This window comes from Rana temporaria, chromosome 9 (genome assembly GCF_905171775.1).
Source record: "Rana temporaria chromosome 9, aRanTem1.1, whole genome shotgun sequence".
Taxonomy (NCBI): Eukaryota; Metazoa; Chordata; class Amphibia; order Anura; family Ranidae; genus Rana; species Rana temporaria.
The window spans coordinates 149,145,161-149,159,405 of record NC_053497.1 but is presented as its reverse complement, the minus strand read 5'-3'; positions in this window follow the sequence as shown (position 1 = coordinate 149,159,405).

Below are 14,245 nucleotides of genomic sequence, written 5' to 3'. Positions count from 1 at the left end.
GAAGTTGGGCATATCGGAAATACATCCAGCCAGGTAAATTATATTTCTTAGTCAACTGGGGGAGTGACAGTAAGGTGCCGGCTGGCATAATATCCCTCATTGTCTTGATACCGAACCTAGCCCAGACCTGGGGATGCGGTATAGACTTAAAATGAGGCAAATTAGGATTCCCCCAGAGAGGCTAGACCGGGGACCAGCGCTCTGTTCGGGAGAATCTACGTCGAGCTGCAACCCATACCTTAATCGTTGCCTTAGTTGAGATCGGGAGGTCCTCATATGCCCTTATTCCTCTATACACCAGGTTTTGAAGTTCCTGCAAGGAACCCAATCGAGCCACTTCCACACAGACCGCGGCGTTAGAGCGGCTGGCCTCAAACCACCAGTATGTTGTAACTAGCATTGCTGCCCAAAAATAAATTCTGAAATTTGGGAGGGCGAGACCCAAGTGAGTTGGTAGGTGCAGCCAATTGGGGGATGGACCCATTCCAGAGAAAATACATAATACAACTATCCACCTCCTGAAAGGAGGACACCGGGATCCAGACCGGGCTGTTCCGAAAGATATAATTAAATTTAGGTAATAGAATCATCTTTATGATGTTAATGCGTCCAAATCAAATTTAGCATAAGGCCGGACCAGGACCGACATCGTTCCTTCAACAGCTGAAGCAGGGGGAGTATGTTGAGGGAATAGTACTGGAGGGAACCCTGGCAACCATCACCCCGAGATACTTAAACTCCGAAACCCACTGCAGTGGAGCGGGAGTGGATCTGGCCGGAGGCCGAGCATCCAGGGGGAAAATAACTGATTTAGACCAATGTATACGGACACCCGAAAAGGATTCAAATTTATCAAATAGCTCTAGGGCAGCGGACAGGGAAGGACCAGCATCATTCAGATAGAGGAGGGCGTCGTCCGCATAGTGGGAGATTTTCTCCTCCAGACCACCAATCCGCATCCCCCGGACCCCCAGAGACTCCCTGACCAAAATTGGCAGAGGCTACAAGTCCAGAGCAAACAGACCCCTGACGAGTTCCCCTATGCAGGGGGAAGGGATCAGAGACCCAGTCATTGGTACGCACCCTAGCCCTCGGTGCTCTATAAAGCAGTTGGATCCAACGTAAAAAACTAGGACTGAAACCGAAATGTTGCAGCACCCCCCAGAGATAGTCCCACTCTACTGAATCGAATGCCTTTTCGGCATCTAGGGAGGCAATCACCCGGGACCCGGCATTATCGTGAGTGATGGATAGATTCAGAAAGAGACGCCGGATATTTATGTCCGTGCCCTTGCCTGGCATGAACCCGGTCTGATCAACACAGATTAGTGTAGATATTACCAAAGACAGGCAGGTGGCCAATATCTTCGCCAATATTTTTGCGTCCACATTCAGCAATGAGATGGACCTATATGAGGCGCAGTCCTGGAGGTCCATACCAGGTTTGGGGATTAAGACAACAATAGCCTCTTTCATAGACTCAGGCATAGAAGCAGTCTCCGCGAGTCCAAAGAAAAGGGACTTAAGTCTAGGGGCGAGAAGGTCCGCATACTGGGAATTAAATTCAGTATACTGACCACAATACTCTACACAAACTACACTATCCACTGACCACTACACAATACACTGACCACTACACAATACACTACCCACAGACCAATACACAATACACTACATACTGACCGCTACACAATACTCTACCCACAGAAAAAATACACTACACACACAATACACTACACACACACAACACTATAGATTACACTATACACTGACTTTCTGGCTGCTCCCTCTCCCCAGACCATATCTACTCCCCCCAGGCCAGCAACAAAACTCACAAGGGAGTCTCTCACTTTCTTTCTTCCATATACTCTGCCTCTGCGCCGCAACCTGTCACACTGCCAGACTGCCTGCCCCGAATTGGACATGATCTGGGACTCGGAGAGGAGGAGGAGGAGAAGTCAGTGACCACAGCTCACAGCGAAGGCCAGCCCCGCTCCCCCGCGATTAGGGATAGGTCAGCCCCACCTGCCCCCTTTTGCCCAATCGCGCCAGGGGCCGGCCTGAGACTGAACATGGAGCGCAAGGTCACAGGAAATTAAAATTAGGAGTATGGAGCGAGGGTGAAACATACTGGTGCGGGATTTTGCCCCACAAATGTTGCACCCGAGGGCAAAAAGGGAAAAAAATTCAATGAAATATTTGTTTCCAACTATTTTCTTCTTTTGTTGCATCTTGGTGCTGCAGATCTCCTCTTTGCAGGCTCTTTATGTCTAAGTGAAATCCAGTAATGGCTACATGGCATTTTGCAGGCAAGTTTCTTGATGGTGACAGCTATGGACTATGCCTTTGCAATGTTTGAAAAAGCGTCCATTTGTAGTTTCTATTGAAAAACCACATCAGAGGGTGACAACGCAGAGGATCAAACGGGAGACAGGGACAGAGCATTGTCACTCTGTAAAAGGAAGTGCCTGAACAAGGACCTGCATGGCAGGATCATCCGCTTTTATGGAAGGATCATCAGGTATTATTTTCATGAAACCTGCAGATTTAAAAGTGTTGAAAATTCCCCTCTACCTTCCTTTCTTCTGCATCCTTATCTTTCCTTTCTACTTCTCCCTCACTTCCCTTCTCACCCCCCCCCCTTTTTTTTTCTTTTCATTTTCTTACCCCGGTAGGTGAGGGGGTGGCCCTGTACATCATTGGAGGTGTGGTGCCATGTTCCTTTTTTTTTTTTTTTATGGTCTTGGTTCTTTCTTGGCACCCTCTGGAACATGAAGCACATGTGTGTGTTAATACTTCCTATGTTATATAACTCCCTCCTTGTCGGGACCCAGGTCTGAACCTGCAACCTCTGCTGTGTGTGGCAATGTCTCCCTCTTGCTGAGCCACCTAGAATGTTCCCTAGACAATTCCTTGAGTGATACTACCTTGAACCTTGCTTCTATTGAACCTGGAACCCTTTGCGCCTCCCATGAACTTCCTATTTAGGCCATGCCTTTGCACTTCCTGTTTGCCAGATTTTTGTGCTTTCTCCAGGCAATATCTCACTCTTTTCTCTCCTGCTGCCATCCGTATCTTCGCTACCACTTGTTACCTACCGTATTTATCGGCGTATATCGCGCACTATTTTCCCTTAAAATAAGGGGAAAATCGTGGGTGCGCGATATACGCCGATAGCCGCTTCCCGCGCTCAGTTTGAAATCCTGCGCCGACATATACCGAGTGAAGTACACTCGGGTACATTCGGCCAGGCTCGGCTTCGCTCGTGCTCACGCATAAACGTCACAGAGCGTGAGCGCGAGCTAAGCCGAGCCTTGCCAAATGTACCCGAGTGTACTGCACTCGGTATATGTCGGCGGAGGCGTTCGAACTGAGCGCGGGAAGCGGGGACTCGACGTGAGGCGCGCGCTGGAGAAGTCGGGAGGACACCATCGAGGCCGCAGACGGACACCGGACCGGACGATGGACGCTGGGAAGACACCAAAACTGTAAGTAATAAAATCATATAACTTTTTTTTACAGGAATTTCGGGGGCAACATTAGGGGTGCGCGGTATACGCGGGAGCACGTTATACCGCGATAAATACGGTACTTTTGGCTTGTTCCTCAACTACACTTCTGCTTAATCCCAACCTGCAACCACTTGTTCCCTACCTTTTGGCTTGTTTACTGGCTACGCTTCTGCTTATGCCTACCTGCTATATCTACTACTGGACCCCAGCTTGCTCACCTACTAGTGGTTCAATCCTGAGGACTGTGACCTGGTACTAACACACACCAAAACCCATCTCCATCATTAGGAGCTCTGTCGAACCAGGACTCTCTGCACCTCGGGTGAGCCTGTGTCATCTGCCAGGGTGACCTGCTTCTGTACTTATCCAGCAGGACGGTGGGAGCCTTTCTACTGCTATAGCAACTGGCCTTCGAGCCTGACTCCAGAGCCGATCAGCAGGTGCCTAGATGACCACTGATAATCGAGCAGAGACACAGAATGGAGCTTTGCCTATGTAAACAATGTAGAGCACCGTTCTGACAGGGGAAAGTAATAGATTTTCTTTCCCTGTAAAACAGGGAAAGAAAATCCATCACTCTTTTTATTTATAGCGCAAATTAAAAATAGCGCAAATTAAAAAAAACGCAGTGGTGATCAAATACCACCAAAAGAAAGCTTTATTTGTGTGGAAAAAAATTACATACATTTTGTTTGGGTACAGTGTTGCATGACCGCGCAATTGTCAGCTAAGGTAACGCATTGCCGTATCGCAAGAAATGGCCTGGTCATATAAGGTGGTAAATATTCTGGCGGTCAAGTGGTTAATATGTGTAGCGCCCAAGTACTGGTGCTAGTCAAATTTAAGATGTAGATCACAGTATAGTTAGACTCTGATCCTGATTGTTAGTGGCAAATTGCGGTCTCTGTCTCAGCTTGGCTGTAAACCTATTCTGCTATGCTGGGGTGTTCTTCCAACCCCCAGTACTGCAGGTGGCAACAGTGGAGTCGAGGTTTGGGTGCTCTTCCCAGCAGCCAATCACAAGGGTTTGTCCTCGCTGTGCATGCTGGGGAGGGGTATTTATGGGACAGCTATGACTAAGCATCTATCCATGATGTGAAACATGTTGGCTTTTTTGTCCCCATGTCCACTTTCTATCATTGATTGCAGTGTTGCATGAATTTTTGGATGTCATACAGCTTTGGATTTTATCTTTTGTTCATTTTGTTTCAATAAATCACCTATCAGAGTGCGGCAGTCCAGGACAATTTCTTTTTTCCACGGATTAGCGCAGAGTCTGCACCTGTCAGTACTACAGGGCGGGAGCACAGCATAGGTCACAGGGCTTGCAGCGGTACTCTTTTCCAGTATTTATGGGACAGACTCCATTGTTCTTGGTCTTTCTTCGTCCAGTGTGGCACCCACCTTTAGGGTGGCCACATCACGGGGCCCCGGCGCCCCTGTGACTATCGGTCGGTGGTCTTATGCCAGCAAACCCCTCCTAGATATACCTTCTAGTCAGCGGATTTCGTGTTTCAGCTGTATATCTGCTGATCGCTCCCTTCTTTTTTGTATTGGCTCATAAAGACAAGATTCTCTTATGTGATTCAAGGTCTTTCCTGCTCTCCTCCTAAAAAGAGCAAAAAGAGAAAAGAAATAAGAACCAATCGTGTAAAAGTAGGTGGGTGTAGCTCTGAGCACGATATTGAGGTTTCAGATGAACTACCTTCCCTCTTCCATCTGCTCCCCATTATCTTAGGTACTAGCCAGCTGTAGGGGACTGCGTCATCATGCATGCCATCTGATGCGTTTAACCACCTGCGCACACAGAGGTTACATGCTCGAGTGGAGGTCCAGGTTCCTTGGTTTAATCTTGTGTGAGCCCGGACGCTTCTGCTTTTTAATCGGCAACTTATTATCATATAATTTTTTACACTTGAGAATACGCATAAATACATAAAACGATCTTGCTGTCAACGCACACCACAATCCCTTACCCCTGAAGAAGAGGTCCTATTAAGACACCTCGAAAACGTTAAAACTTTGGGTTATCTGTCTCCACCCTATAGACAGAACTGGTCTCTGCATTATCTTTTTTGTCTGTTTATGTGTTGTCAGTGTTCTCAACATAATAATTGTTTGCCTCCCACTTTGTGCTGTCCCCTCTTGTTCAGCCCTTTGATCCCTTGGATGCAATCCAATGTGTAGTGTAGCCTTTATTACGATAAAGAAAAATTCTCTCTCTCTATATGTATATATATATACTTTTTTGTCAATAAAACCAATTTATATATTTTTTGAATACTTTGTGACTTGTCTCGTCACTCAATCAACCTAGTCCTCCCAATTCAAAGTCCCACTGAGGAAACACACTCCTCGGAGTGTATACAGTTAGTCTATTTTTTAGGGATGTGGTAGGAATTGGGTATAAATACTTGCAATATTGGACACCTTCACCATATTTTTTTTTTACTTGGCCGGGGTGTGCATGCTACGCGGTGTTCCTGGTTCTGGGACCATGTCGGCCCGGAGCATCTGAACCAGCGATGGGGGATCCAGTGAGCGGCTGGGTTCCCCCTTTTGAAGATGCCAAACTGTGCTGTTCGGTCTGAGGAGCGCCATTGAGAGGCTGGCGGTCCAATAGGGCTTAGACGAAACCACCGGGGATCACAGATAGCCGGACACTGCGGGACTGATCACCTGTCAGTCGGTACCAGGGCGACAAGTTGATGGAGATCCAAACGTAACTCAACCAAGGAGGCATATCTCCAAGAATTCTACCCAGAGGGGACCCGTGGCAGAGGTATCTTAGGCTCATTGAGAGGGGTCTGTGGCAGAGACTTTCTCCCAAGTTCAAGTTCACCAAGGAGGGTCTGTGGTTGAGACTTATTCCTGTAATTGTCCGAGTGATACTCTGGCTGCCAGGTCAGTGAGAGAGGCCTGTCCGGGTACACTAGACCTACTCCAGCGGGAGTGGCGTAGAGAAGTGTTACGTTTGGGAGCAGGACTGTTTCCTATCATTACACCTGAATCTGCTATCCTTCCTCCTTTCAACTACTTTCCTCACCACAAGTTTAATGTTTTTACCCGGCTGGGTAATAAAGAGCACAGCAAAAGAGCACCTGTTGTGGACATTCCTTTACTTCTGTTTATGCACATACACATCATTCACCCCTAGAGTAGCGTGACCAGACATCCCCGGTTTCAGGGGACAGTCCCCGGATTGAGGACACTGTCCCCGGACCAAGTTTGTCCCCGGATTGAATTTGAGAAGGGGCTGGGGCAATTTCAAAGACAGTGGGCCAGATTCTCAAAGGCGTTACGACGGCGCAACACCATTAGCGCCGTCGTAACTCCTCATCTGGCCCCGGGTATCTTTGCGACTGATTCTTAGAATCAGTTGCGCATAGATACCCATTAGATCTGACATGCGTAAGGCTGTTACGCTGTCAGATTTAAAAGTAATTTTTTTTCCCGCCGCTAGGTGTCGCATCGTCGCTTTCCCCGTCGTCTATGCAAATGAGGTAAGTACGCGAGATTCCCGAACCTAAGCGCGTCCGACGCTGAGAATTTACGTTGTTTCCGTAGCGTACGCGACGTGTAAGGTTGCCCCTGCTATTAGCAGGGGCAACAAATGTTAACTATGGGCGTCGTTCACGCGTCGAAGTTTAAAAAAATACGTCGTTTGCGTAAGAGGTCCGTGAATGGCGCTGGATGCCATTTACGTAAACGTCTAAGCAAATGACGTTGGGGCGACGTCATTTAGCGCAATGCACGTCGGGTAATTTACCCGACGGAGCATGCGCAGTACGCTCGGCGCGGGAGCGCGCCTAATTTAAATGGTGCCCGCCCCATTTGAATTGGGCGGGCTTGCGCAGAGCGAATTAACGATACACCGCCGCAAGTTTACAGGTAAGTGTTCTGAGAATCAGGATGTAAACCTGCGGCGGTGTAGCGTACAGCACATACATTACGCTGCCCAGGAGCAACGTTAATGTATGAGAATCTGGCCCAGTCAGTGCAGAATAAAAAAATAAATCTAAATTACACCCCCCCCCACACTCCGCCGCTCCTATTAGCTTAGGAGGGTGTATTTTTTCAATTATCTGTGCCCCTTTCTGATGATCATATGCTGGTCGGAGCGGAGGGAATATTTCTTCAGTTTCGGGTGCATGCCCATTCAGCTCCGCTTGCATTTTCTTCTGCCTTGGCTCAACTCCGGCCAGCCGCCTGCCTGCTTATCTCATAGCCTTCCCTGGCGGAGTGATTTTAATCGGCTCCCCACCCAGTAGTAGCCGGGGCCCGAAGAGTAAGACTTGACAGGCTGTGAGGCGGGCGGAGACAGGCAGAGAGTCGCTGATTGCTGCCATTACTAGTAAAAAAAATATATATATGTCCCCGAATTTTATTTATAAATCTGGTCACCTTACCCTAGAGAATTCGGAGGAGCCATGAGGTAACACGCCACCCAAAAATCCAGCAGCTCCAATGGGGGCAATGCTACATATATAATAGATAATCAAGGGTGTCAAGATCCAAAAAAGTAAAGGATAAAAGAAACACTTGGGTTAAAAAGTTTGTTGAACACCTGCGAGGTACAATACGTTTAAAGCCTGTGTGTTTCCCATGTACACTGTGTATTGAATTTCCATGTGCTAACTTCTGGTTCTATTCACATACTGTTAAAGTAAATTAGCTGACATCATTGGATGCGGTGTCAGGATTTGCTCCTATTGTCCCCGAGCAGCTGAGAAGTGTGAACAGGACATTCATTGTTCAGCTCCGTGCAAATCTCCATACTGCCAGGTCAATGGTGACGTCAATGTGACACCAGTAAAGAAACTAAACAGAGAGAAATGTCAAAGATATTTTCTTACCAGCCATGTCTTTGTCCTGTAATAACTGCTTTTTTCTTTTTTTTGTTTATAAACAACATACTATGATTAATTTAGCTTTTATTTAACTCAATACATAAAATCTGATAAGATTGAACATGTTAATGGAATTTTTTGTTTTTTGCACATGGTATTGCTGGTATGGTAGCATGGTTCATGGTATGAACAGCAATAATTCTTGCCAGAAATACACTGTTTTTTTGTATTTTTTCTTACTGATCTACACGCAGCACAACTTTACACACCTGTGTATACAGGGCCGTTTTTAATATTGCTTGGACCCAGGGCAAACATTTTCTTGGGCCCTCCTGGATCCTCTTATCAACTATTTGAGGGCTGTGCGGGCTCAAGGGGCAGCTGTTTTGGGCCACACAACAATGACTGGGCCCAGGGCAGCTTCCCCTCTTGCCCTGTGTTAAAGACGGCCCTGTGTGTATACAGAGCCATTGTAATCAATAGATTTCATTTAGATCAGTAGAGAAAAAGACACCAAGGCCCAGATTCACAGAGAGCGGGCGCACATTACGCCGCCGTAGAGCAAACAATGTTCGCTACGCCAACGCAGCGCAGAGAGGCAAGCATGGAATTCACCAAGCCAGTGCTCCCAACGCTGCGCTGGATTTCAAAGGCTTACGGCGGCGTAGGTGGAAGTGGGCGTGAGCCATGCAAATGAGGCGTGACCCCATGCAAATGATGGGCCGAGCGCCAGACAGATACGTATCACGAACTGCGCATGCACCAAGACGTGGACGCATCCCCCTGCGCATGCTCACAACCACGTCGGAACAACTGCCTAAACTACGCCGAATCACTACGTACGGCGTGAACGTAACCTACGCCCAGCCAGACACGTCCAACGTAAAATACGCCGGCTTGTGTTCCCTGGTGCAGACCTTTGCATGTCTGCTGCTGGGTTACACCTCCTTTATGGGGCATAACTTTACGCTGGACGCCGCACCTTGCGTAGCCTGCGCCGGGCGCACGTACTTTCGTGAATCGCCGTATTTCCCTCATTTGCATATTTGAATAGCTAATCAATGGGAGCGCCACCATGCGTTCCAGCCTAAATGTGCGCCCATCCTACGCCGGCGTAGGCAAGTTACGTCGGCAGGGTGAAGCCTATTTTTAGGCGTATCTTAGTTTGTGGGTCTGGTGCACTTACGTCGGCATAACTTGTTATACGTCGGCGTAAGTGCTTTGTGAATCCGGGCCCAAATGCCTAAAATTTTTCATTTTTGGCATCCATGTGCAAAAAGCCTTTAAGCCGGAATCACACTAGTACGGTGCGAATTTCAGCTCTCTTATCGCTGCAGAGAGATAAGAGAAGTGTTCAGCAGATCCATTGCGTTTTAGTTGCAGATTAGCTGCAAATTTGGAGACCTGGGAGAGGGGAGGGGGAGGGGGGAAGTGTATTGAGCTGAATGAGACAAATCCTGAACAGAAATAAACACATCTACGAATCAGCTGCGTACCCATAGAAGATAATGGGCCTGAATTCGCACCTGATCCGCACCGCAATGCCTAAAAAAACGCACACGGTTTTCCGGCAATGCGCAGTGCGAATGCGTCGCACATATGTGAACCAGCCTCATTGAAAACAATGTAATTTGAAATGTTCTGCGAATTGGATGCGGTTTAAGCCACACTCAATTCGCATAGGTGTGAACCCGGCCTGAAGGCTGGATTCACATCTATGCATTTTTAGTGCTTTTTGCATTTTTCAGATTTGCACTATGGTCCGTTTAACATGGTTTCCTATGGAACACGTTCTGTAGTGCAAATCTGCAAAATGCATTAACAATGCATAGGTGTGAATCCAGCCTAAAAGTTGTTTTTAGGCCTGATTCACACCTATGCAGGTTGCAGTTTGCATATTGCAGGTACATTTTGCGTATTTCAATACATGCTTTTCCTCCATTGAAGTCTATGGAACCAAAAAACAAAAAAAAAGTCCCGGCCCTTATCATAAAATGCACAGATATGAACTACATCCATAGGAAACCATGTTAAATGGACTGTAGTGTGTTTCTGAAAAACTGAAAACGTGCTAAAAATAGCGCTGCTATCCCGCCTGAAAAACTCCTTCACTGCAGACTCAATGTGAAAGCCCTCGGGGGGCTCGCCCTCGAGGCAATACGCTGGCGGGAGACAAAAAAATCTCCTGTCAGCAGCATCTTTGGAGCGGTGAGAGGAGCGGCATGTATACCGCTCCTTCACCGCTCCTTCCCATTGAAAACAATGGGAAACCGCGGCAATACCGCCCGCAATGCGCCTCTATAGAGGCGCATTGCGGGCGGTATTAACCCTTTATCGGCCGCTAACGGGGGTTATTACTGCACCGCTAGCGGCTGATTCCCGCGGCAATCCCGGCGGTATAGCGCCGCTATTTTTAGCTGCGTTATACCTCCACCGCGGCTCCCGCCCCAGTCTGAAAGGGGCCTTAATCTTTTCATATGTGCAGCTTTTATTAAATGAATACTTGGTGATCCTGCTAAGAATGTCATTGCTCAGATTTGCACCACAGTCCATATAACACGGTTTCCTATAGAACACGTTCTTTAGTGCAAATCTGCAAAACTGCATCGGTGTGAATCCAGCCTTAGGCTCGATTCACACCTATGCATGTTGCTTTTGAGCGTTTTTGCAGTGTTTTTTGCGGTGCTTGCTGCGTTTTTTGACGTGCGTTTTTACCGCGATTTTGCCGCAATTTTTTTTTTTTTTACATCAATTTTTATTTTTTTACATTTCATTTAAAAACCAGGGAAAACAAAAAAAAATCGCAGCAAAAACGCGGCAAAATCGCGGTAAAAACTCGGTAAAAACGCGGTACTTGCGTTTTGGATGCGGGTCCATTGACTTCTATTACATGTAAAACGCTGCTTTTTGCGGGAAAAAAAGGTCCCCGACCCTTTCCAAAAACGCAGAGGCACAAAAAAGCATTGATGTGAACATGTTCCATAGGAAACCACGTTAAAAAATTTCCCTGCTTTTCTGCAAACTGCACCAAAAAACGCATTAGTGTCAATCGAGCCTTATAGGGTGACAACCAGGGCTTTTTTTTTCAGTGGAAACATGGGTGAACATAAGTGTAGCAAGGTCCCAGGCCTCCTTCAGTCTAATGAGAACCTCCAGAGATAGCTGACATCCTTCTGTATATCGTGGGTTGTGAGGCATAATGGGTGCAAGGTAATTAAAGTCATTGGGCACCAGACACTTCTTGAATGCAAAAGAGATTTTTATTTCTCTTAATAGAACTTTGGGAGAGGGTTAGGTCTAGGACACCCTTAGGCCCCTTTCAGACTGGGGCGGGAGCTGCGGTGGCGGTATAACGCCGCTAAAAATAGCGGCGCTATACCGCCGGAATTGCCGCGGGTATCAGCCGCTAGCGGTGCGGTATTAACCCCCGCTAGCGGCCGATAAAGAGTTAATACCGCCCGCAATGCGCCTCTATAGAGGCGCATTGCGGGCGGTATTGCCGCGGTTTCCCATTGTTTTCAATGGGAAGGAGCGGTGAAGGAGCGGTATACACGCCGCTCCTCTCACCACTCCAAAGATGCTGCTGACAGGAGATTTTTTTGTCTCCCGCCAGCGCATCGCCTCAGTGTGAAAGCCCTCGGGCTTTCACATTGAGTCTGCAGTGAAGGAGTTTTTCAGGCGCGATAGCAGCGCTATTTTTAGCGCTGTACCGCCTGAAAAACTCCTCAATGTGAAAGGGGCCTTAGGAAGTTGTAAGATTATTTGTCAGACTCCGAGACTTCAATAAGAGGACATCCAGTTAGGGCTTACATCTACTCAAAGCATTGTCTTGTAGGCTTTTCTGTTAGAAGGCTGCGTGCCTATCTTTATACAGAAAGCGTCTTTCTATTTTTTTTAGCTAGGTCCACGGGGTCTTCATACCTTGGGTTCAGTCCGGAATGTTTTTGGGGAACAGACCACTATGGGAGGGAGTCAGGGCACTGACCCCCTCGCTACTGGAGAACCTGTCACCCATGCCTATCTGGCTGCTTTTACATTTCCACCAGTTCATGGTTACCCTTAGCAACTACACTCTTCCCGCTAACTCCTGTCTTGAGTTAACCCTTCATGGTTGGCCCTCTGTTCCCCCCTCTTTACCCCCTATGTACTTGCATGCCTTGTTCTTCTAGATACGCCTTGTACCTATGCACCTTTTTTGTAATAACTTCAGATGAGGCATGAAGCAGTTGATCAGTCTTAAGGGGGTTGTAAAGTCAGAAGTCTTTTATCTTAATGCATTTTATGCATTAAGATAAAAAGCCTTCTGTGCGCAGCAGCTCCCCTAATACTTACCTGAGCCCTATCTCTGCCCTGCCATGTCCACAACTGTCTTGCCATGAGAGACTTTCCCTCCTAATTGGCTAAGACACAGCAGCAGGAGCCAATGACTCAAAATCAGTCAGCCAATCAGGAGAGAGCGGGGGGGCAGCCCAGGCTCCGCGTCTGACTGGACACACGGAGCTGTGACTCAATATGGGTGTGCCATTGCAAGCTGCTTGCTGTGGGGGCACTCGACAGAAGGGAGGGGCCAGAAGCACAGAAGAGGGACCCGAGAAGAGGAGGATCTGGGCTGCTCTGTGCAAATCCACTGCACAGAGCAGGTAAGTATAACACGTTTGTTATTTTAATAGAAGACAAAAATTTGACTTTACAAACACTTTAGCTGGAAATCTTGGCAGTACAATCCAACATTGTAAAAACAGTTCTTTCTAACTAGTGAGATCCAATCTACCCATTGCATACCTTCCATATATGAGAGTCCATATATGTAGGAATCCTGGCTCAGGCAGACTTTCCTAGTGCATTCTCCAGATGTTGTTGGTGGTTACATCTTAAGGCTTGGCCTCTGGACGCTTTCCCATGCAGACCATGACAGAGAGCACTCGAGCAGAGCCTTCCCCCTTTTTATTGACAACACTAGGTGGAGGGCAGAGCCCAGAAATTCCCCGGAGAATGCTAAACCTAGCTTAAGCCCTTCCCTGCTGGGAATTGTTCAGAGAAAGAGAGTATACAGCAGGGGTGCCCAACCTTTTGAAGAGCAAGGGCCACTTAAGCAACTTGGTAACCAGTCACGGGCCACAATGAGCCGAGCGGGCGGATGACAGGTCACGGCTACTCTATAGGTCCTCCGATCCACCCAGATGGAAGGGGACGAATTCCCTTTTGTTTTTCGGATTGGAGGTAGGCGGGCGTAAATGTACATCTGTCGCTCTGTAGAGGTGAATTGAGGGTCCCATTTGGTCGGGCTGATCGCGTGAAAAGGACCTAAGACTGCTTTCATACTGATGTGCTTCGGTTTACCCACAACGTGGGTACAGCATAGTGCACTTGTGTCTATCCTGCGGGTTAGCTTAACTTTGCCATAAACCCCGCATGTGGCAAAAGCTGGTGCTGTAGAGAAAGCATTGGCTTATGGGGCTCTGCTCCGCAGCTGATTTCTTCCTCTACCACCACCATTCACAACACAGATGCTGCAGTATGGCAGGTTGGCAACCTGCGATCTGGGCTTTCCAACCCACCATTCCAGAGCAGGAGGTCGCGGGCCACATCAGAGGGCTCTGCGGGCCACTGGTTGGCCACCCCTGGTATACAGGGTACACACTGCTTCGAGGATAACCTGCATGAGATCCAAAGTCCCTGAATGTACCTGGGTGCCAGCTCGGTCTGCAGCTGCCATCAGAGAAGATAATAGACTAAAATAGCAGCAATCCAACGTACAAAAAACAGGCTTCTTTATTTAATCCATACATGCCAACGCTATTACTTATTCATTACAATGAATTGTAAAGAATAAGCACTGACGTGTGAAACACATTAACTAGCTGTCCTGGAGCTGTGTGCTTT